Source organism: Eurosta solidaginis, unplaced genomic scaffold (assembly GCF_040869045.1).
Source record: "Eurosta solidaginis isolate ZX-2024a unplaced genomic scaffold, ASM4086904v1 ctg00001269.1, whole genome shotgun sequence".
Classification (NCBI taxonomy): Eukaryota; Metazoa; Arthropoda; class Insecta; order Diptera; family Tephritidae; genus Eurosta; species Eurosta solidaginis.
The window spans coordinates 186,985-210,376 of record NW_027137041.1 but is presented as its reverse complement, the minus strand read 5'-3'; the positions used below and the strand labels follow the sequence as shown (position 1 = coordinate 210,376).

Below are 23,392 nucleotides of genomic sequence, written 5' to 3'. Positions count from 1 at the left end.
CAACAAGCGATCGTTATTAATAACATTTGCTGGTGATGAGCTACGCTTATTACTTTATAGCTTCCCTCCATGAGTATAGGCAATGTCCTTGACATCTTACCTTGCCATCAACACCCATCGGTGCCAAAAGGTAACGAATAAGTCTCTACTGCGTGAGAAATATGCGATTGATATGACCTAACCTAACCTTCTACTTGATGTGTGTTATGGTAGCGAAAGAATGACTCGCCTAAAAGTGTAAAGCTGAAAAGGTCTCAGCTATAAAAAGCTCAATTCTCCCTTTAGTACTAATTAGCATTCGACATTATATATTCATTTCCACAGACAGAAATATTGGAAGTAGTGATACCAATATCATATCAATGAGGAAATATCTGGCGATATGATGGTGCCCGAAGGAGGCTCGGCAAAGTTGGTATGCAGAGCGCGAGCACATCCAAAGCCAAAAATAACATGGCGACGAGAGGATGGACGCGAGATTATTGCGCGTAATGGTGCCCACCAAAAGACTATAGGTATTTAGAGAAGAAATTGACATATTCATACATATACATACACGTTTTAGATATTATAAAGAATGTAAAATTCCTTGCTTTTTCTTCTGTTGCATTTTGCAGCTCTATCAGTTGAGGGCGAAATGCTTACATTGACCAAAGTAACACGCAGCGAAATGGGCGCCTACATGTGATCGCCTCTAATGGTGTGCCGCCGTCAGTCAGCAAACAAATGAAATTACAAGTGCATTGTGAGTATGAAAAATTTTGAGCTTACACATTAGGGTGGTCCTTATTTTTGAACTTTAAAAAAATGGTCGGGGCACCCTGTCATATGATTCTCCTCAGAAAAAAAATTAATACGTATTTTTTTATTTTAGTTTTAGAAGCATTTTAGAGGTCTCTACCATGCATCAAAGTTTTGGAAAACGACTTTTGAAGAGACAAAATACCTATGAATCCGTAATATTATCTAATGGCATGCTTTTATTAGTATATGTATTAGAGTGATTCAAAAAAATTGCCACCCCTTAGGGTTAAGTTAGAGCACTAAATTTTTCCAAGGCTAATATTTTCCAAGGCCTAAAGTTTCAGGAGGTAAGCCCGAAAAAACAAATTTTTTTAAATTTGAATCACCCTAATGTATATATTCAGTTGATATTGAAATCAAAAAGTAAGAACTCATGTTATTATTGAAAATATCGAATCTGAATTTCTAAATAGTAGCTTGCTTTGATTTGTTTATAAGTGAAAATAAGTTTTTAAATTCAAAAACTAGGTGGCGTTGCATGGCCGTGAACTACATTTTTTTTTAATTGTAACCCGAGTTGGCTTTGCACACACCTTTCTATATATTGGTTTGTGTTTTATAAGTGAAGTCAGCTGTTGAAACATTTTTCAAATTGAGAATCCAGTAGGCGCTGCATGGCCGTAAGCTAAAATTTTTTTTTAAATAGTAACACGAGTTGGCCTTGAATCTTTGCATTTATTTGTAACTTTTCTGTATTTTAAAGTGTACGGGTTGCCTGTTATAAGTTATCATGGCGTCTACAAGTAAAAAAGCTAGTCTATCAACTAGAAACAAAACCAATATTTGGCTTCTCGGACAATCAATACCAAATCTCAATCAGTCAAAGTTGCCTTCTTTTGGCGAAGTGTTACGTTTATTCTTTTATTACAAAAATGAAGAAAAAAAAATGTTCGGGATTCTGCGAATCTTGCCGCATGTGACGTCATAAAGTTATGGGAAAAGGCCAGTATACCAACAAGATTGAAAAAGCATGTGATCAATAAAATAGAAAAACTCTTCAATGAATGGCGTAATCTAAAAAAAAGTAAAGAAAACAAAAAAAAAAACGTTCGAAGAAGTTACAACAAAAGGAACAATCCTGGCATCGTAACTTAGAAGATCTGTTTGATATCGCGCATTCTGAAGCTTTGATTATTATGACAATAGAAAAGGATAAACAGTTCTTACTAGCACAGCGACAGCAAAACCGACCGGGTTTAATTGGCTCTGTAGATAAAAAAAAAAATAAGGAAATGTGATCAGATAAAAAAGAAAGCCGAACACATGCAACAATTGCGTGAAAATGAAAATAAAAGCATCTCGGCTATGACAGAAAAGGTCCTACTTTCTTTATCGACCACAAGCGAAGAATCGTCTTGATATGATTTCGAAATTGAAGTCAAGACGTTGAAGACGTTGAAGACGTTGAAGTCAAAACCCCCCAAAAAACGAGCTCGTCAAAATTTAATAAGTAGAGACCTATCTGCTAGCCTCGATGTTGCTAAATTAAGTGATAGAAAAGCCACTCTTGTCGTGTCATCTACCTTAAAGAGTGTTGGTGTCAATCTTTCAGAGTTTAATGTGAATAGGTCTTCAATACGTCGAAATCGTATAAAAAATCATAAAACACTGCTGGAATCCCTTAAAAGAGAATTTAAACCTGACGTACCACTTACAATTCATTGGGATGGCAAAATTATTGAGGATATAAGTGGACATGAAACTGTAGATCGGTTACCAATTTTAGTATCTGGGGTTGGTATTGATCAGCTTCTGGGGGTTCCAAAACTTGAACATGGAACAGGCGCAGCATATGCCACAGCTGTGCACAAACAATAAAGTCATGGAGTTTAACAGATAAAATTAAATGTGTTTATTTTGACACTATATCTGTTAATACGGGCCTAAAAAATGGTGCTTGTATTCTTTTGGAGCAAAAAATGGAGAAAAATATGCTTTGGCTGGCTTGTCGTCATCACATAATGGAGATTTTATTGGAAGCGGTAGTGACACAATAGTTATGTGTATTGGGTCAAGTTTTATAATTGTATAATAGTACTTTTTTGGAGCTTTCTGGCCGGCTTTCCTTTAAAATAAAACAAATGTTTACTTCTTCATCCTACGCGTTTCGACGCTGTATTGCGTCTTCCTCAGGGATTTCTATTTATTACACAAAAACGAAAAACATATAAATTGTTGGAAATTAGCTTAGTCATAAGACGATACACAGTTTTGAACATATTGGACTTACATCTTTTTGCTACTTAATGCACAAATTTTGTATGAAATTTAGATATAATATCATTACATCAGTAGATAAGAACTACACAATATAAAAACACTGGTACATCATTCCCTCTCAAAAGCTAAACTTTTAATGTGATGGCGCTTGCATACGCGCAATTTATGCTGTCTACATCTTCTCGATAATTTACAACTTTCGATATATTTTGTTGTATGCGCAGCCCTTCTAACGTCAGCCTTCTTCTTATTCTGTTTTCCACGTCCAAAATCTTTACATTATCGAAATCAGCTGTGTGTTTGCAGTCCGTCAGGTGCTGCGCTAAAGCTGTGGTGTTTTTTGTTGTTTTTTGCGTCTAACCTGTGTTCATTTATTCTCGTGTTGACCGATCTTTTTGTTTGTCCTATGTATACCTTCCCGCAAAATTCCCCCTCTTTTCCTCCCCCACATGGTATTTCGTAGATTACGTTGTGTAGTTGCTCCTTTTTGATTTTGTCTTTGGTTTTCGTGTATATGTTTTGGATTGTGTGATTTGGTTTGTGTGCATAGCTTATGTTATTGGCTTTAATCATTTTATGTAATGTATTGTTGTCAGTTAGTTTTGGTATGTATGTGACGCCTGTGTATATTTTTCTATTGTTTTCTTCATTTGGTGTTGTCGTATTGTTGCTCGTTTTTTGTTTAGTTTTGTTTCTCGCCGTGCGTATTAGACCGTGTATTATTTTATTTGGATGTCCATTTTTTTCAAGTATGATCTGAATCGTTTTCTTGTTCTCCTCCATGAACTCCTGGTCACTCAAGGAGTAAACTTTGTTAATAAAGTTGATTACTGTATTTCTTTTTTGATTCCATGGGATTCCATGGGTGGTTTGATTGGTAATTGATCATTCTAGATGATGCCACGGCTTTTTTGTACCAATCCGTTTTTACTTTGTTCCCGATGTTGTGGATTTCCAAGTCCAGAAAAGCTAATTTGTGATGTTTTTCTTTTTCTAGTGTAAATTTTAATTTTTTGTGTTGCTCGTTGAAAGTTTTTAGAATTTCGTCTACGTCTTTTGCCCTAACAATAGCGAAAATATCATCTACATATTTCGTTATGTATTTTATATTTATGTCTTTAGATTTTAGCTCAATGATGCTGTCATCAATAATTTTGTCGAGGACTATATCTGCTATTGTTGGTGATAGAGTATTTCCCATCGGCATCCCATAAACTTGCTGGTAATATTTATTGTCGTATACAAAGTAATTGTTTTCTCTCAGGCAGAACTTTAGTATATTGAGGAATTGGGTTTTAGTAATTTTAGTATGACTTTTTAGATTCGACCATTGTTTCATAATTGTGCTGATCCCTAGATGGATGGGGATATTCGTAAATAATGATACGATGTCTAAGGATATAAGTATTTCCTCCTCGTCAATGGTTACAGCTTTTATTTTTTCTTTTAATTGAACTGAATTTTTAATATTGAATTTTTCGGAAATAATGTTTTTTAAAATTTTTAGACATCCCTCCTGAAGGTCAATGGTTACTATCCATGGGTAATAAATTCGCCCTTCCTATATCTAGAAAAACGTTCTCACCCCTGCACATTATAGCGGACGTCGAACAAAGTATACAAACCATAACCGATGAGAGAGAAAAAGATATGGTGAGATGTAAATTCGCAACAAGGGTAAACACGTTTAAAAATAAACTAAGAAATAGCCAAAAAGATAAATTTATTTTGCAAGTGTACGAAGAAACAAAACGGGTCATATACCAACACAAAGATGATATTGTGATTACGAATGCAGACAAAGGGAACAGAACCGTAATGATGTATAAAGCAGAGTATAAGAAGAAAATGGAAGACCTCTTGAACGACAAAGGTACATACAAAACCATAAGAAATGATCCCACCCAATATTTGTTGAGAAAAAACAATAGAATTGTCAATGACATGTACAAGAACCTCAATATTGATGCAAAACTGAAGCAGTATTTAACATGCTCGGCTGCCACAGCCCCACGACTTTATGGCTTACCGAAAGTGCACAAGGAGAGCACACCACTTCGCCCAATTTCATCCTCGATTAATGTTCCCTGCTCGAAACTATCCAAATTCGTGGGAAAAATTTTAAAAAACATTATTTCCGAAAAATTCAATATTAAAAATTCAGTTCAATTAAAAGAAAAAATAAAAGCTGTAACCATTGACGGGGAGGAAATACTTATATCCCTAGACGTCGTATCATTATTTACGAATATCCCCATCCATCTAGGGATCAGCACAATTATGAAACAATGGTCGAATCTAAAAAGTCATACTAAAATTACTAAAACCCAATTCCTCAATATACTAGAGTTCTGCCTGAGAGAAAACAACTACTTTGTATACGACAATAAATATTACCAGCAAGTTTATGGGATGCCGATGGGAAATCCTCTATCACCAACAATAGCAGATATAGTCCTCGACAAAATTATTGACGACAGCATCATTGAGCTAAAATCTAAAGACATAAATATAAAATACATAACGAAATATGTAGATGATATTTTCGCTATTGTTAGGGCAAAAGACGTAGACGAAATTCTAAAAACTTTCAACGAGCAACACAAAAAATTAAAATTTACACTAGAAAAAGAAAAACATCACAAATTAGCTTTTCTTGACTTGGAAATCCACAACATCGGGAACAAAGTAAAAACGGATTGGTACAAAAAAGCCGTGGCATCATCTAGAATGATCAATTACCAATCAAACCACCCATGGAATCAAAAAAGAAATACAGTAATCAACTTTATTAACAAAGTTTACTCCTTGAGTGACCAGGAGTTCATGGGGGAGAACAAGAAAACGATTCAGATCATACTTGAAAAAAAGGGATATCCAAATAAAATAATACACGGTCTAATACGCACGGCGAGAAACAAAACTAAACAAAAAACGAGCAACAATACGACAACACCAAATGAAGAAAACAATAGAAAAATATACACAGGCGTCACATACATACCAAAACTAACTGACAACAATAAATTACATAAAATGATTAAAGCCAACAACATAAGCTATGCACACAAACCAAATCACACAATCCAAAACATATACACGAAAATCAAAGACAAAATCAAAAAGGAGCAACTACACAACGTAATCTACGAAATACAATGTGGGGGAGGAAAAGAGGGAGAATTTTGCGGGAAGGTATACATAGGACAAACAAAAAGATCGATCAACACGAGAATAAATGAACACAGGTTAGACGCAAAAACAACAAAAACACCACAGCTTTAGCGCAGCACCTGACGGACTGCAAGCACACAGCTGATTTCGATAATGTAAAGATTTTGGACGTGGAAAACAGAATAAGAAGAAGGTTGACGTTAGAAGGGCTGCGCATACAACAAAATATATCGAAAGTTGTAAATTATCGAGAAGATGTAGACAGAATAAATTGCGCGTATGCAAGCGCCATCACATTAAATGTTTAGCTTTTGAGAGGGAATGATGTACCCGTGTTTTTATATTGTGTAGTTATTATCTACTGATGTAATATTATATCTAAATTTCATACAAAATTTGTGCATTAAGTAGCAAAAAGATGTAAGTCCAATATGTTCAAAACTGTGTATCGTCTTATGACTAAGCTAATTTCCAACAATTTATATGTTTTTCGTTTTTGTGTAATAAATAGAAATCCCTGAGGAAGACGCAATACAGCGTCGAAACGCGTAGGATGAAGAAGTAAACATTTGTTTTATTTTAAAGGAAAGCCAGCCAGAAAGCTCCAAAAAAGTACTATTATAGTGGTACAATCCTTGGGCCCCTCTAGCGGACCTGATATTCAGTTATTTAAAAGATCTAAGAAGAACTGGCATAGAATCGACCAAAACGAATATACCACAGTAATTAATGACGCAAATTCATCACACATCATTAATAATTTTGCGGCAGACATGCTTCCTTTTGCCCAAAAACATCTGCTAGCATATCAACCCCGAGATGATTATAAAGAGTTGCTGAACCTTACTATAATTTATTTGGGAGGAGTCCCTGAAAAAGGGATTTCTTTTAGAAGACCTGCTGGGCTACACCGTGCTAGATGGATGGCAAAATCTATCTATTGTTTAAAGATTTTTCTATTTAAATACCAGTTTAAGCTAACGAAACAGGAAGAAACAGCAGTGAAAGATATATGCCCTTTTACAGTTATTATTTATATTAAATACTGGTATGTGGCTCCTGTAGGATCCTCCGCACCAAGAAATGATCTACAGTTATTAAAAGACCTTGCATCGTATGAAGTTGTAAATGAAGCAGTAGCCAAAGTATCCGTGAAAAAAATACTTGGGCAGTTGTGGTATTTGTCGGAAGAGTTAGTGTCTTTTGCTTTTTTTGACGATCAAATTTCAACACAAGAAAAGAAAAAAATGGTGGAGGCGTTGGGAGTCGAAGGCTTAGAGGACTGTCCAAAAAGAAAACAAATCAACATCAAATACATCTCTGACATGGGTATAGCAGATTTTGTAAGCAGCAACTCTTTACGATTTTTCAACATAATGGGCGTATCGCGTCAGTTTTTGAGAAAAGATGTGCAAACTTGGGAGGATGATCCCGAATTTGAAGCTGCGAAGAAAATCGTTCATTCCATGCGGGTAATAAATGATATAGCTGAACGTGGTGTCGCTTTAATGGAAGAATATAATAAGTTATTAACAAATGATGAAGAGCAAAAGCAATATCTACTTTTGTTGGTGAAAGATTACAGAAAGAAATATCCAGATACAAAAAAAATCAACTCTTCTTAATAATAGGTTATCTGCTTAATTATTAAAAGTATTTTTATTTTGAAATTGTTACTTTTGCGATTAATACTAAATAAAAGTTTATACTTAACATTTTTATAAAAGTTCAAATTCTGGTAGCGACCCCTAAATATTTTAGAATTTTTTTTTGTTTTACTGAAAAATTAGTTTCTCGGGATAGAGAATCGAATGAAAGGGTGCCCCGAAAGAAATAAAAAAAAATTATTTTTTTTTACCCATATAAGGACCACCTAAAACAATTCGCTCAAGTCAAGATGAGCATATCCCCACTCTGTACATATGCACTGAACATATCCAATGTCAATGTGCCAATTTATCGGGCATAAATGCAACAGGTTGTAACGAACTTTCTCCTAAATTCAGCTGCTTAGAAAAATATTCAGGGATTAGGGTAGGTGCTTGTACTCGAGGCGGGTCTGCATACCTTGCTATGCTACAACTTAGCTCAGGAAAGGGTGGGCTTGCCTCGGTACTTACAGCGAAAGCGTTACTAAAAATTTAAATGTATGCAGAGAGAGATAATTCAACAAAACAAAAGAAAACCAGCGAAATAGAAAAAATTACCGCAGCCTTGTACACAATTGTATACCTATCATCATGGGATACGTCTACACTGGCGAGGAATCACGCAGCAACAACAATAATCGAAAGAGGGAGGTGAAAGGTGGCATTTCCCCCTCTGTCTTTACCCACCCAACCTGTTAATGAATTACGTAAATTTTTGTTCATTAACCCAATATCATACTTACTCAGTTTACCATGACCTAACCCTACATTTCGTCATTCAATAAAGGCAACTCAGCAATTCATTTTGGAAATTGTATACAAAAACTTTAATAATTTCATAATAGTAATACTTTACATATAATGGTGATTACGACTACCCTAATAGAGAATTCTTATCCCTCTTTTTTTTCTTTCTTCAACTCAATAATAACTTACAAGGATACGATATCATTTATTTTGTCCTTATTCTATTAATTACGTTTATATCTTTTCAAAATCCTTAAGCCAAGTTTTGTTTTCTACTCTAAACAAAAGTCTAAAAAAAATTATCCAACCCGTTGAAATCCGTTTCCCAACTTTTGACTCAGGATAAGAATCAAATCAAAAAAAAAAAAGAATTTCAAAATTATGTAATTATAATTACTTCCACCTATGTATATGTATCATTAAACAAAACTAAAAGTTCCATTTAGGTATATTTACATAGGTAAGGATGCTAAAATCCATAACAAAAGCTATATAAAAATAATATATGCATGTAATTGTAAATAAACACTTACGTTATAATCTGCTGCATCGATGCGACGATGGGCCCAGCGACGTCGATGAAGTTCGTTGTTGCGTTGCGTTTATGATGTTGCTGTTGGTAAAATTTAGCGAATATATGTTTGATGCGTGACAAAAGAAAAAACACCAACAAAAACCAATTTGATATAATCAAAGGGAGTATATGTAACCATTTGTATGCTTCAACCAAATGTGGCAGAAATTTGCTGTTCAGATAACAACAAGCCAGAGTTTAAGCCTTCTGAGGCCATCAAAATGGTAAAACGAGGTTCGAAGACTTTGTTTACACATATGTACATATTTGAGTGAAATTATTTAGTTTAAAGTTTATTGCTGTTGTGCTTTTAACTATAAAGTGATTCCATTCAAAAACATTCGGAAAATGATAATTACGACAAAAAAATAAAAGGTTAACATTATTGAAAAATTTTAATAATTTTTTTTTTTTTGTCATAAAGAAAAATAAGTATAAAAACAAAATTCTATGCGTATTTGAACATAGCCAAAAATATTTCTAATTCCAATTCATTTGTAGAAATAAAAAAATTTTTTTTTTCTTTTTTTTCCTACCGATCACCCTTTCTAACTTATTTTAGATAACCTAATCTACACTAATCCGCCTTCGGAAGGTTTCTCGGGAACGGGAACTGGGCCTGAATCCTCTGCTCATGATGAAGCTGCAACGATGCGCGTGGAACAGGATTTTATTTTGATTTGGCTGCACAGCACTATGCAACTATTTGTGGCATATAGGAGATGATAAAACGTGGATTTCGTTTTAAATTCCTATTTTTTCGTTTATTCATTCAAAATTAAATTTATAATCGTAAAAAAATCAATTTTTTTTTTTCACTTGCGAAAATTAATTGTAATTATTTTACGGTGATAATTATATGACGTAACAGTCCTTCTATATTTTTAACATCCTTAGTAATTTCACCCCTTTTCTTTTGTGGTTTATTCAGCAAAAATTCGAATTTTCGAACTTTTTCGAAACGTTTTAATTTTTGTAGGTTTCTAACAGTTTTTTTTTTTCTAGGTAAAAAATTTGAAATATTTATTCGAGTTTTTTTTTTTTTTTAAAGCATTCACGTCCTTTCGACTTTTTTGCGAAATTTTTAAACAATATTCAGATGTTCCTTTTTTTTTTTTTGAAAACGTTATGCAATTCGCATAATCTGTATAATTTTCGTCTTGTACATTTTTTTTGTACATCGAAATTTTTATGAGAGATTTTAGAATTCAGTAAATTAAACAACCTGTCCAACATATAATCACGATTTTTAATTCTTTTCCAGTTTTTGGCATTCTTTCGAAAACGTTTTTGAAAATTTGGAAGTTTTAATGAATATTATTTTTCGCTACGAATTTTCAAATTTTTTTTTGTTTCCAACAAAACACTTGGGACTACATCTTTTTTGTTTTTGGTTTTTTCTTTTGAAACATTGCACAATTTTAATTTCTCCCTTTTTTTCGCAGTTCCTAAAGATTTTTGAAACTTTTTAGCTCTTTCAACTATGGAGCATTTTTCAACTCAAAAAACAGAATTTTAGCGTTTTTTTTTTTTTTTTTTGGAAATTTCTATTTTTTTACTTTTTTTTTTTTAACTTTCAAAATTTGTTTAGTTTTTTTTTTCGTAACTTTTAAATAATTTGTTCGTTTTTTTTTTAAACAGCTCATATAATCAATGGGCCTTTGCCACCAGTTGCATAAAAACTTGTGTTTTTTTTTTTTTTATAATTGTTCCACAATTAGTTATCTTATTTCAATTTTGTCATTTTAATTTGTCCACCTTTTTAATTTAATTTCCGAACGAATATGCTTAATACAGCGGAACTGATATACCGCGCCATATTTTATATTTGGCTCTAGCCACAGACACGACCATCCTCAATCAACATCATCGAAAAACTGCCTTTTTCCCAAAACGACTCATCGCGCTCTACCCTTTTGTTAGCTATAGCCTCCTCATATCATACTTGATCAACGGAATAATCGGATGATAAATAAGCCGTCAAAATTGGTCACCTGATCTGCATTTTAAGCCTTTGCTAATTCACTCTTTTTTTTTGTACGAGCGAAGAAAAAAAAAGCATAAAGAACATTATGAAACTCGACGTCTGAATAAGCTGCGGTAGGGACTCCAATCACGAAAATCCTAAGTCCCGGAAATCCTTGATTTGCCTATCAGTTGAGATGAACTTAGCCCTGCCTCGGCTTGCTGGTTGAAGGCGGGCTGTTGCAGCTGAGCTTTGAAGAAGATGACAAACAAATTCTTATATATTGTTGACTTAAGACCCGTTCGAGCTTTTCACGGAGATAGCGTCGCCTTCAATGGTTCCGGCGATAAGCAAATTAAAGTTAAAAAAAAAACAAATATAGTGCTCATATTATAGTATTGTAAACATATTTTTTCAAATAAAATGTACGAAACTTTGAGAGCTAAACTGTTGAAAGAAAAACAAAATTCCTAAATCTAGGGACTAATCCCGATCTTGGGATTAAAATTAGATTGGATCTATATCACTGATCACCTGATATTACGGTTGAGCTTGGCTTAGCATATATAAGTAGGTATGCGTGGTACATACATAGTGGATGTTGTGTTATCATCCCGTCTTATGGGATATGGTAATGAGCGGATCGAGACTCGAACTTCCCAGTGGTAAATTCATCTGGTCATCATCATAAACTCCCCCACCCCAGACAAATGCAACGATGCTATGCGGAAGTTACATTTGAAAATATATATGTGTAGGCACCAGCATCCGATCCGTTTAACAGTATATCCGTGGTCCTTATGGTTATTGCCAAATATCTTTTGCGTGATATCTTCCTTTATGATTGCCGTCAATGTCTTCCAGCTCGTAATATGCGTTTCCTATCCTCTTTATTACTCTGGCCTTAATACCCCTAGGAGCTAATTTAGCATTAAAATGTTTTACTAAATTGCTTTGTACGAAATTTCGACGTACCACTTCTTGACCAGGCTGAAATTCTCTCATACGTGATCGCAAGTTATACGTGCGTGTATTCTTTTCGTGAGCTGCCTTAATTTTATTTTTGATGCATTCACGGATAACGGCAAACTGATCTTCCCTTAAAGGTTTAACACTGCCTTCCGCCAATAAACCTAAATTCTTCAATAACTTATAGTCTCCACCGTGGGTGATCATGTGTTGTCCAAAAACTATGTAATATGGTGCGTTTCCGATTGTATGATGTAAACTGTTCCTCAGAGAGCAATTTATACTGCTTATGTACTTATCCCAATCTCTTTGATCTTTTCTAATAAAGGATCTTAGCGCCTCATTTATAGCACGGTTAACACGCTCAGATGCATTAGACTGTGGTGAATAAACTGCTGTCCTCACATGACTGATGCCGTGGTTTTTCAAAAAGTTCGTAAACTCTTTGCAGGTGAACTGGGTGCCGTTGTCGGAAACAATAGTTTCTGGTACACCAAAACAGTCGAAAATATTTTCCTTAAGGTATTGAATAAGGAGATTTGAACTGAATTTCTTCACAGGTTTTAGAAAAGTAAATTTTGAGAAATGGTCCAAGATAATAAATACTCCAATATTCCCAGCTTTGGATCTAGGAAAAGGTCCAATTAGGTCAACATATAGGCGTTGAAATGGCCGGTCAGTTTCAATAAGTTCACCCATGGGCGGTCTTAATATATAAGTCGGTGTCTTAGATGTTTTGCACAAATCACATGTCATTACATAATTGCGTATATCCGTAACCATTCCAGGCCAATATAAATTCCTTCGTACACGTTCAATGGTTTTCGCTATTCCCCCATGTGCATACGTAGGCGTGTTATGAGCGGCATATATCACACTTTTTCGCAATTCCCTTGGTACGAATAGCTTCCAGACATTATCGTTGTCATTATGCTCATTTTCAAATGAAGACCGATAGTAAATATACTTATCTATTACCTTATAATCTGGAAGTGAGCTGGCTAGAAATTATTCCCTTAGCGCTTTATATTCATCCGAATCGAAATACTCTGACTCTAAATCTATTTCTACCATACTTCCTTGTTCTATCTCGGCGATTTGTGCGTCTTCCCCATCGTAGACCCTCGACAATGCATCTTCCACTTTATTTTCACTACCTTTACGATGCTCTATCAAGAAATTAAATCCTTGCAACTTCAGTGCCCACCTCGCTAACCTTCCATTCAAATCTTTTTGGTGCATAAGCCACTTAAGACTGGCATGATCTGTAACGACCTTAAATTCATGCCCTTCGATATATGGCCTAAACTTTTTAATGGCTAAAACCACCGCTAAACACTCGAGTTCAGTCACTGTATAGTTCCTCTGAGCTCTGTTCAATTTATGAGACATGTACGCTATAGGTTTTTCAATTCCTTCTTCATCTGCCTGTGCCAAGAGAGCCCCTACCCCATACTGGCTTGCATCGCATTGCACTACGAAAGGCTTCGAGTAGTTGGGATGAATTAGTAAAGGAGCTGTCGTAAGTTTCACTTTAATCGCATCAAACGCTTGTTGAGCATCCGAGTTCCACTCAAACTTACGTTTCTTAGTGAGCAATTCGGTCAACGGAAAGGTCAGGCTAGCATAATCGGAGATAAATCGACGATACCATCCTGTCATACCAAGGAATTGTCTAATGTGGCGGACATTTTTGGGTATCGGATACTCCGTAATAGCTTTAACTTTCTCGTCATCGACTGCTAACGATCCATTTCCAACAATAAATCCTAAATACTTGACTCTGTCGAGACCAAATTTACTTTTGCTAATATTTATAGTTAAACCAGCCTTCCTTAGTTGGGCGGCCACTTCCAATAGATGAGTAAGGTGTTCTTCAAACGTTTGCGACATTATCAGCAGATCATCAAGGTAGACGAATACATGAGATTTGAGGTGGTATGGAATCACTTTATCCATTAGTCGGCACATGGTTTGGGGAGCATTGCATAACCCAAAAGGCATACGCTTAAACTGATATAAAGGACGATTGGTAACCGTGAAAGCTGTTTTAGGGCGAGACTCTGGAGAGAGGCTTATTTGCTAAAAGGCATCCTTTAAATCAATTTTAGATATACATCGCACTGGCGGAAGTCGTGAAGGTAGACCTTCAATATTCGGCAAAGGATACGCATCCTTGACTGTCACTTCATTCAACTTTCTAGAGTCTAAACAAAATCTAGCTTTACCTGGCTTAACCACTAACACACCTGGAGAAGACCAGGGCGAGCTTCTTCAATCACTCCTAGCTCGAGCATCCTATCAATCTCTTGGCAAAGAACTTTTTCCATTGCTGGAGAAATTGGGTAATATCTCTGTTTAATAGGGATGGCAGTGCCGGTATCTATAGTATGCTCTATCAATTTAGTTGATCCTAGCCCTTCTTTCTCGAATGATGGGAAGGCAGCTAGAACATTTTCTAAGCGAGATCTCTGAGGTGACGTCAGCGCATCAAAATCTACTTCAGAAGACAATGTATTAATATTAGGTTCTGGTGTCACTTTTAACCCAAAAGCTTGCCAAAAGTCCATTCCACATATTACATCATTCGCCACTGTCGGCACTAACAAAAATTCAAACTCCTTCTCGCAGTGGTTAAACGATAATAATATCGAAATAGAACCTAGAATATTTTGTTTCTTACCATCTGCGGTCCTAACGCTACCTAAAACTTTTCTATATCCGTACTTATAGAGAGCCAGATAATTTTTTCCGAAAATATTTAGGTTGGCATATGGACGTATGTCAGCCCCGTTGTAAACGATGGCTGAAATAACCATTTTTCGTAACTTTCTCTTCAGCTGCCAATAGTCATGCATACGCCTCGCTGATCTACTTTGTAAGGATTTCCTAGTAGTATCTGAAAATATTCTTGCCCGAACACGTTGATAGTCGGCTAACCTAACATGGTAAGGTCGATAGCGAGGTGATGGGTGTATGGATTGCTTTGCAAGGATATGAGGACCTCGAATCTCCATCTCGTTTGGCGCTAGTCTAGGTGTTTCGTTACGTTTCAACAATTTAGGTGGAATATTATCAATCGATTTAGTTGGTAATGGGTTTAGTTCCGAGGCGAGTTCGATGGACGTCCGTCTAATGTACGACGAACATCCCTCGTCCTGTTTTCCGACGGTTGGTTACACTTAGCACAATTCGGTTTGTAAGTGTTTACTTCCCCGCAACCATAACAAAAAATTCTCCTGCTCTTTAGGCAGTCATGATACCGATGGCCAATTTCTTCACAGTTCCAACATTTAAGGGAATTGATTGCTAACGCATCGATATCGGTCGTTATCTCTTCAATTTCTACATTCACATTACTTGTATCGCCGATGTTGTGTACCACTTCATAAATATTTTTGCGAACTGGGTTCGCCCGAGGTACAGACGCTTGTAAGTCTCTGAAAAACTTTTCGTGTTTTCGAACTTCTTTACGCAACGTGTGTATGTCCTCTATTTCCAAATGTAATAACTCATGTCGCAATTCCGGTTTCAGGTTTCGTAATAGAATTTCGACAAGCTCAGATTCGCTTATTTGAAATCTTAAGCGATCGTTCATCATCATTACGGCATCAAAGAATTCGTCAAATAACTCTGTCGGTTTTTGCTTTCGTCTCCTAATCTCATCTCGAATTTCTGAATCGGTTGAGTAATCTTTGAACTGACGGCGCAGAGCGTCGCATAACTCAAACCATTCGAGATTATCTACGTGCTGCCTATACCTCCAAAACCATTTAGGTGCTTTTCCATCAAATATGGAGTGTATATGTTTACATAAAACCTCAAAATTACCATTCAGATGTAAAGACGTTAGGGTATTGATACGATAGATGAACTGGTCCGTCGTCATACTATCCGTTGAACCATTAAATCTTATTTGCCAATTTCTAATAAGATTCGATATTTTTTCGTTTGCCAAAGTAATATTACCTATGCCGATCGAATCCGTTCTTCGTGGGTTAGTAAATAGACGTCTCGAGTTTCTTTCTTCGTAAGGAACTTCCCGTGGCCATTCGACTGCTTCCTCATGTCGACGCTGGACTGGAGAAGGTGTTCTACCGCGATTTAAATTGATATTATGTAGCAAGGTTTGCATTTCATTCGTGATGGTACTAGTTATTTCATTACGAAAATCACTCAAAGACTGACTAATAATTTCCTGTACTCTTCGTTCATTGACACTAACTACATGATTCGCTGAGGTCATACGAGGATTTCTCGGACTCTGCGATTGACCACCGACGTGAGTGCTCGCAGAAGTAACTCGAGGTTGAGGATTTTCTAGGCCCTGCCTACGTGTATTTCGTCGCTCTCGAGGTACAGTTCCCGTTCCTCGACTGTTCGAATCTCCGATCGTTTTAAGATCTGAGAGGGCGCATGTTTGCCTACAAACCGGGCATGTTTGGTTGCTATCTAACCAGGTACTAATACACGATAAATGAAACTTATGCTTGCATGCCGTTTCGACTTTTTCGGCATTAGTCAGAAAATTGTCACTACATACGGTGCAAATAGTGTTATTCATACTATGGGCTCCTCCGCTGGCCGAAGCCCTATCTGGACTATGAGTAATAGGCATATCGGTTGATTTATACGCAAAAAAAAATAAAATAAAAATTAGCTAGTTAGTCAGTTCGGCAATATCAACTATATATCTTTCGCAAAAAAAAGTTATTATGAATTAAAGTTAGTTTTGTATCTTATAGGCTTAAAATCAAAAATAAATAATAATAGAAAGACTACTCTGTAGGGTATGTCATGGCGGATAACCTACTGAGAAAGGAAAATGTTTGTTAATAAGACGTTGTTGTTGTTGCTTCGCTTATCCCTGCCATGCTGGTATAAAATTACTAACTTACCAATTTACTTCTTCGGTTTGATCAATATGAAACGAAGGGTAAGATTAAGCGAACAGCTAAATCAGAATTATCCTCTAAGTTCGACTGAAAAAATAGTATTAATATCGTATTATATATGGAAACGTTAAACCAACGGTATGAAATCAGGTATTCCCCGAATTAAAAAAATCCTGTTTTATAACCTTTCCACTTCAAGCATAAAAAGAAACTAGAACAATCCTTAGTAAAATCCGCGGAAAGAATTCGAAATGATACAAATTCAATAAGTCCTCCTTCTTTTACTAAGGCAAAAAAAAATTTTCAAAAATATAGGAGCTTAGACAAGGGTGTGATGATTTTAATTTTTACACTACATAGGTAGGTTGATTTCGGGTGAAAACCAACTTACCCAGAGATAAACTTTCAACCGAAATTTGCAATTCCTGAAAGATTGTTTAAACACCTTGTCTGGCCCCACGTTGGGCGCCAAAATTTTCTGTAACGAACTTTCTCCTAAATTCAGCTGCTTAGAAAAATATTCAGGGATTAGGGTAGGTGCTTGTACTCGAGGCGGGTCTGCATAACTTGCTATGCTACAACTTAGCTCAGGGAAAAGGGGTGGGCTTGCCTCGGTACTTACAGCGAAAGCGTTACTAAAAATTTAAATGTTTGCAGAGAGAGATAATTCAACAAAACAAAAGAAAACCAGCGAAATAAAAAAAATTGCCGCAGCCTTGTACACAATTGTATACCTATCATCATGGGATACGTCTACACTGGCGAGGAATCACGCAGCAACAACAATAATCGAAAGAGGGAGGTGAAAGGTGGCATTTCCCCCTCTGTCTTTACCCACCCAACCTGTTAATGAATTACGTAAATTTTTGTTCATTAACCCAATATCATACTTACTCAGTTTACCATGACCTAACCCTACATTTCGTCATTCAATAAAGGCAACTCAGCAATTCATTTTGGAAATTGTATACAAAAACTTTAATAATTTCATAATAGTAATACTTTACATATAATGGTGATTACGACTACCCTAATAGAGAATTCTTATCCCTCTTTTTTTTCTTTCTTCAACTCAATAATAACTTACAAGGATACGGTATCATTTATTTTGTCCTTATTCTATTAATTACGTTTATATCTTTTCAAAATCCTTAAGCCAAGTTTTGTTTTCTACTCTAAACAAAAGTCTAAAAAAAATTATCCAACCCGTTGAAATCCGTTTCCCAACTTTTGACTCAGGATAAGAATCAAATCAAAAAAAAAAAGAATTTCAAAATTATGTAATTATAATTACTTCCTATGTATGTATATGTATCATTAAACAAAACTAAAAGTTCCATTTAGGTATATTTACATAGGTAAGGATGCTAAAATCCATAACAAAAGCTATATAAAAATAATATATGCATGTAATTGTAAATAAACACTTACGTTATAATCTGCTGCATCGATGCGACGATGGGCCCAGCGACGTCGATGAAGTTCGTTGTTGCGTTGCGTTTATGATGTTGCTGTTGGTAAAATTTAGCGAATATATGTTTGATGCGTGACAAAAGAAAAAACACCAACAAAAACCAATTTGATATAATCAAAGGGAGTATATGTAACCATTTGTATGCTTCAACCAAATGTGGCAGAAATTTGCTGTTCAGATAACAACAAGCCAGAGTTTAAGCCTTCTGAGGCCATCAAAATGGTAAAACGAGGTTCGAAGACTTTGTTTACACATATGTACATATTTGAGTGAAATTATTTAGTTTAAAGTTTATTGCTGTTGTGCTTTTAACTATAAAGTGATTCCATTCAAAAACATTCGGAAAATGATAATTACGACAAAAAAATAAAAGGTTAACATTATTGAAAAATTTTAATAATTTTTTTTTTTTGTCATAAAGAAAAATAAGTATAAAAACAAAATTCTATGCGTATTTGAACATAGCCAAAAATATTTCTAATTCCAATTCATTTGTAGAAATAAAAAAATTTTTTTTTTCTTTTTTTTCCTACCGATCACCCTTTCTAACTTATTTTAGATAACCTAATCTACACTAATCCGCCTTCGGAAGGTTTCTCGGGAACGGGAACTGGGCCTGAATTCTCTGCTCATGATGAAGCTGCAACGATGATCGTGGAACAGGATTTTATTTTGATTTGGCTGCACAGCACTATGCAACTATTTGTGGCATATAGGAGATGATAAAACGTGGATTTCGTTTTAAATTCCTATTTCTTCGTTTATTCATTCAAAATTAAATTTATAATCGTAAAAAAATCAAATTTTTTTTTTCACTTGCGAAAATTAATTGTAATTATTTTACGGTGATAATTATATGACGTAACAGTCCTTCTATATTTTTAACATCCTTAGTAATTTCACCCCTTTTCTTTTGTGGTTTATTCAGCAAAAATTCGAATTTTCGAACTTTTTCGAAACGTTTTAATTTTTGTAGGTTTCTAACAGTTTTTTTTTCTAGGTATAAAATTTGAAATATTTATTCGAGTTTTTTTTTTTTTTTAAAGCATTCACGTCCTTTCGACTTTTTTGCGAAATTTTTAAACAATATTCAGATGTTCCTTTTTTGTTTTTTGAAAACGTTATGCAATTCGCATAATCTGTATAATTTTCGTCTTGTACATTTTTTTTGTACATCGAAATTTTTATGAGAGATTTTAGAATTCAGTAAATTAAACAACCTGTCCAACATATAATCACGATTTTTAATTCTTTTCCAGTTTTTGGCATTCTTTCGAAAACGTTTTTGAAAATTTGGAAGTTTTAATGAATATTATTTTTCGCTACGAATTTTCAAATTTTTTTTTGTTTCCAACAAAACACTTGGGAATACATCTTTTTTGTTTTTGGTTTTTTCTTTTGAAACATTGCACAATTTTAATTTCTCCCTTTTTTTCGCAGTTCCTAAAGATTTTTGAAACTTTTTAGCTCTTTCAACTATGGAGCATTTTTCAACTCAAAAAACAGAATTTTAGCGTTTTTTTTTTTTTTTTTTTGGAAATTTCTATTTAGAAATCCCTGAGGAAGACGATATACAGCGTCGAAACGCGTAGGATGAAGAAGTAAACATTTGTTTTATTTTAAAGGAAAGCCGGCCAGAAAGCTCCAAAAAAGTACTATTATAGTGGTACAATCCTTGGGCCCCTCTAGCGGACCTGATATTCAGTTATTTAAAAGATCTAAGAAGAACTGGCTTAGAATCGACCAAAACGAATATACCACAGTAATTAATGACGCAAATTCATCGCACATCATTAATAATTTTGCGGCAGACATGCTTTCTTTTGCCCAAAAACATCTGCTAGCATATCAACCCCGAGATGATTATAAAGAGTTGCTGAACCTTACTATAATTTATTTGGGAGGAGTCCCTGAAAAAGGGATTTCTTTTAGAAGACCTGCTGGGCTACACCGTGCTAGATGGATGGCAAAATCTATCTATTGTTTAAAGATTTTTCTATTTAAGTACCAGTTTAAGCTAACGAAACAGGAAGAAACAGCAGTGAAAGATATATGCCTTTTTACAGTTATTATTTATATTAAATACTGGTATGAGGCTCCTGTAGGATCCTCCGCACCAAGAAACGATCTACAGTTATTAAAAGACCTTGCATCGTATGAAGTTGTAAATGAAGCAGTAGCCAAAGTAGCCATGAAAAAAATACTTGGGCAGTTGTGGTATTTGTCGGAAGAGTTAGTGTCTTTTGCTTTTTTTGACGATCAAATTTCAACACAAGAAAAGAAAAAAATGGTGGAGGCGTTGGGATTCGAAGGCTTAGAGGACTGTCCAAAAAGAAAACAAATCAACATCAAATACATCTCTGACATGGGTATAGAAGCTTTTGTAAGCAGCAACTCTTTACGATTTTTCAACATAATGGGCGTATCGCGTCAGTTTTTGAGAAAAGATGTGCAAACTTGGGAGGATGATCCAGAATTTGAAGCTGCGAAGAAAATCGTTCATTCCATGCGGGTAGTAAATGATATAGCTGAACGTGGTGTCGCTTTAATGGAAGAATATAATAAGTTATTAACAAATGATGAAGAGCAAAAGCAATATCTACTTTTGTTGGTGAAAGATTACAGAAAGAAATATCCAGATACAAAAAAATCAACTCTTCTTAATAATAGGTTATCTGCTTAATTATTAAAAGTATTTTTATTTTGAAATTGTTACTTTTGCGATTCCTTTATAATATTAATAAAAGTTTATACTTAACATTTTTATAAAAGTTCAAACGCTGGTAGCGACCCTAAATATTTTAGAATTTTTTTTGTTTTACCTAAAAATTAGTTTCTCGGGATAGAGAATCGAATGAAAGGGTGCCCCGAAAGAAATAAAAAAAAAAATTTTTTTTTACCCATATAAGGACCACATAAAACAATTCGCTCAAGTCAAGATGAGCATATCCCCACTCTGTACATATTCACTGAACATATCCAATGTCAATGTGCCAATTTATTGGGCATAAATGCAACAGGTGTAATACACTTTCTCCTGAAATCGATATTCACTTTAACATAAGAGACGTCGCGTATACACACCACTCAAAACGTATCTTGGTTTGCTAATAAGCTTTCTCTACATCGCCGGTAATTATGATACCTTCCAGCAAAATGTTTCTCAACCCTAATGCGACAAAGTGAATTACCCTAAGGACGAGAGATGAATTGCACCCCTAGAAAGTCACCAACTTTCAATAAACAGAATTAGCTTCCTCAATCTCTTATTTAATAAGCCTGACGTTCTACAAAGCAGAGACCCCAGTGAAATTAAGTCGCCTAAAAGGAATCCCTCCCCCTCCGTGCTTATTTATACTTTATGTCACGTTAGCTGGTTTTCATTCTGAAACGATCGGTACTAAGTTTCCGTGACTTGAACAAAGCGCTTCAAACAAATATTTCAGCTTTTTCAAACTATCTGACTTTTTATATCCAACGTGTACTTGTACACAATGGTATCGTAACTCAGATGGCGTAGGGTAGTACGTAATGGCTCGAGATAGACATTGACTTCCTTAAATCAAAATTATCAGCATCGAAAAAAATCTGTCCGTCTGTCCTTTATCAAATGTGCGAAGTCGAACGATAACCATTCTACTTTTGCATGCCCATAGTGATGAAACTTCATACAGGGGTTGTCCTCATGACCTAAGATAGATGTATATGGGGTATTCCATCCCATTTCGACCAATTTTGAACCCGACCCCTTTAGAATTGACTGAAAGTGTTTCTTCTTTTTCTAGCTTACGAAAGACGTTTTTCAGAAGTTTTTTAAATTTTTTCATCCAACTCAAAAAAAGTTATGATTTGAAAAAAAAAAAAACACCGTTTTTGTTTTCAAAATGCTATAACTTTTTCAAAAATTTACCGTTTGGGATCTTTTTTTTTTTAATTTTTTTTAAATGTACTTTTCGGAAAAAATTCAAAAAAATTTTTAAAGTTTTTTTTTTTGTAATTTTTCAGTTTTTCGAGATTTTTCGAATTTCGCCCTTTTTTTTCTCATAAAAAACTTCAATCAATTGTGCAATCATCCCCACTAATCCCGGAGCGGGCCGAGAATCTTTTTTTTTTTTTTGTTTAATTGAAAAAAAAAACTTTAAAATTTTTCTTGTTTTTTTCCGAAAAGGACATTTAAAAACGTATTTAAAAAAAAAAAAAGATCCCAAATGGTCAATTTTTGAAAAAGTCCGAAAAGTTAATTTAAAAACAAATTTAAAAAAAAAAGATCCCAAACGGTCAATTTTTGAAAAAGTTATATCATTTTGAAAACAAAAACGGTGTTTTTTTTTTTAAATTTCATAACTTTTTTTGAGTTGGATGAAAAAATTTGAAAAACTACTGAAAAACGTCTTTCGTAAGCTAGAAAAAGAAGAAAAACTTTCGGCCAATTCTAAAGGGGCCGGGTTCAAAATTGGTCGAAATGTGATGGAATACCCCATATATATAAGAAGAAAGCTTAAAAGATTTTCAGTAAGTAAATTCGGTGAAGATATTATGTTGAAATTTCGCATGTACGAGTATGTTATCGGTATTATACATATATACTAAGCTGGGTCGATTTATTAACCTATATCGCGCCATCGATTTTTCGATAGGTTTTGGGCTCAGGAAAAAAAGTTCCAGTAAGCATACCCAAAAAAAACTATTTTCTAGCCTGCAAAATTTGAGTTTTTTGACTTTTTTTCTTTGATTTTTAAGGTTTTTTTCATGACCTACTTAAAAAATTTGTATTTGATTTTAAAATTTTCATGTATACCTTGTGCGACTCAAAATTGTCCGCTAAAAACTTTGGCGATAACAGTTTTTGAAAAAAAATTAATTTTGGGTTTTGAGGAGTGTTTTGGTGAAAAAATTTATTTTTTTCGCCATTTTTTTAAG

The 23,392-nt window shown here is 34.7% G+C and overlaps 1 pseudogene; it reads left to right on the top strand.

The window, feature by feature from the left end:
- The first annotated feature begins 346 nt into the window (after positions 1-346).
- Positions 347-23,392, top strand: part of LOC137236042 (lachesin-like) — a 59,850-nt pseudogene continuing 36,804 nt past the window's right edge.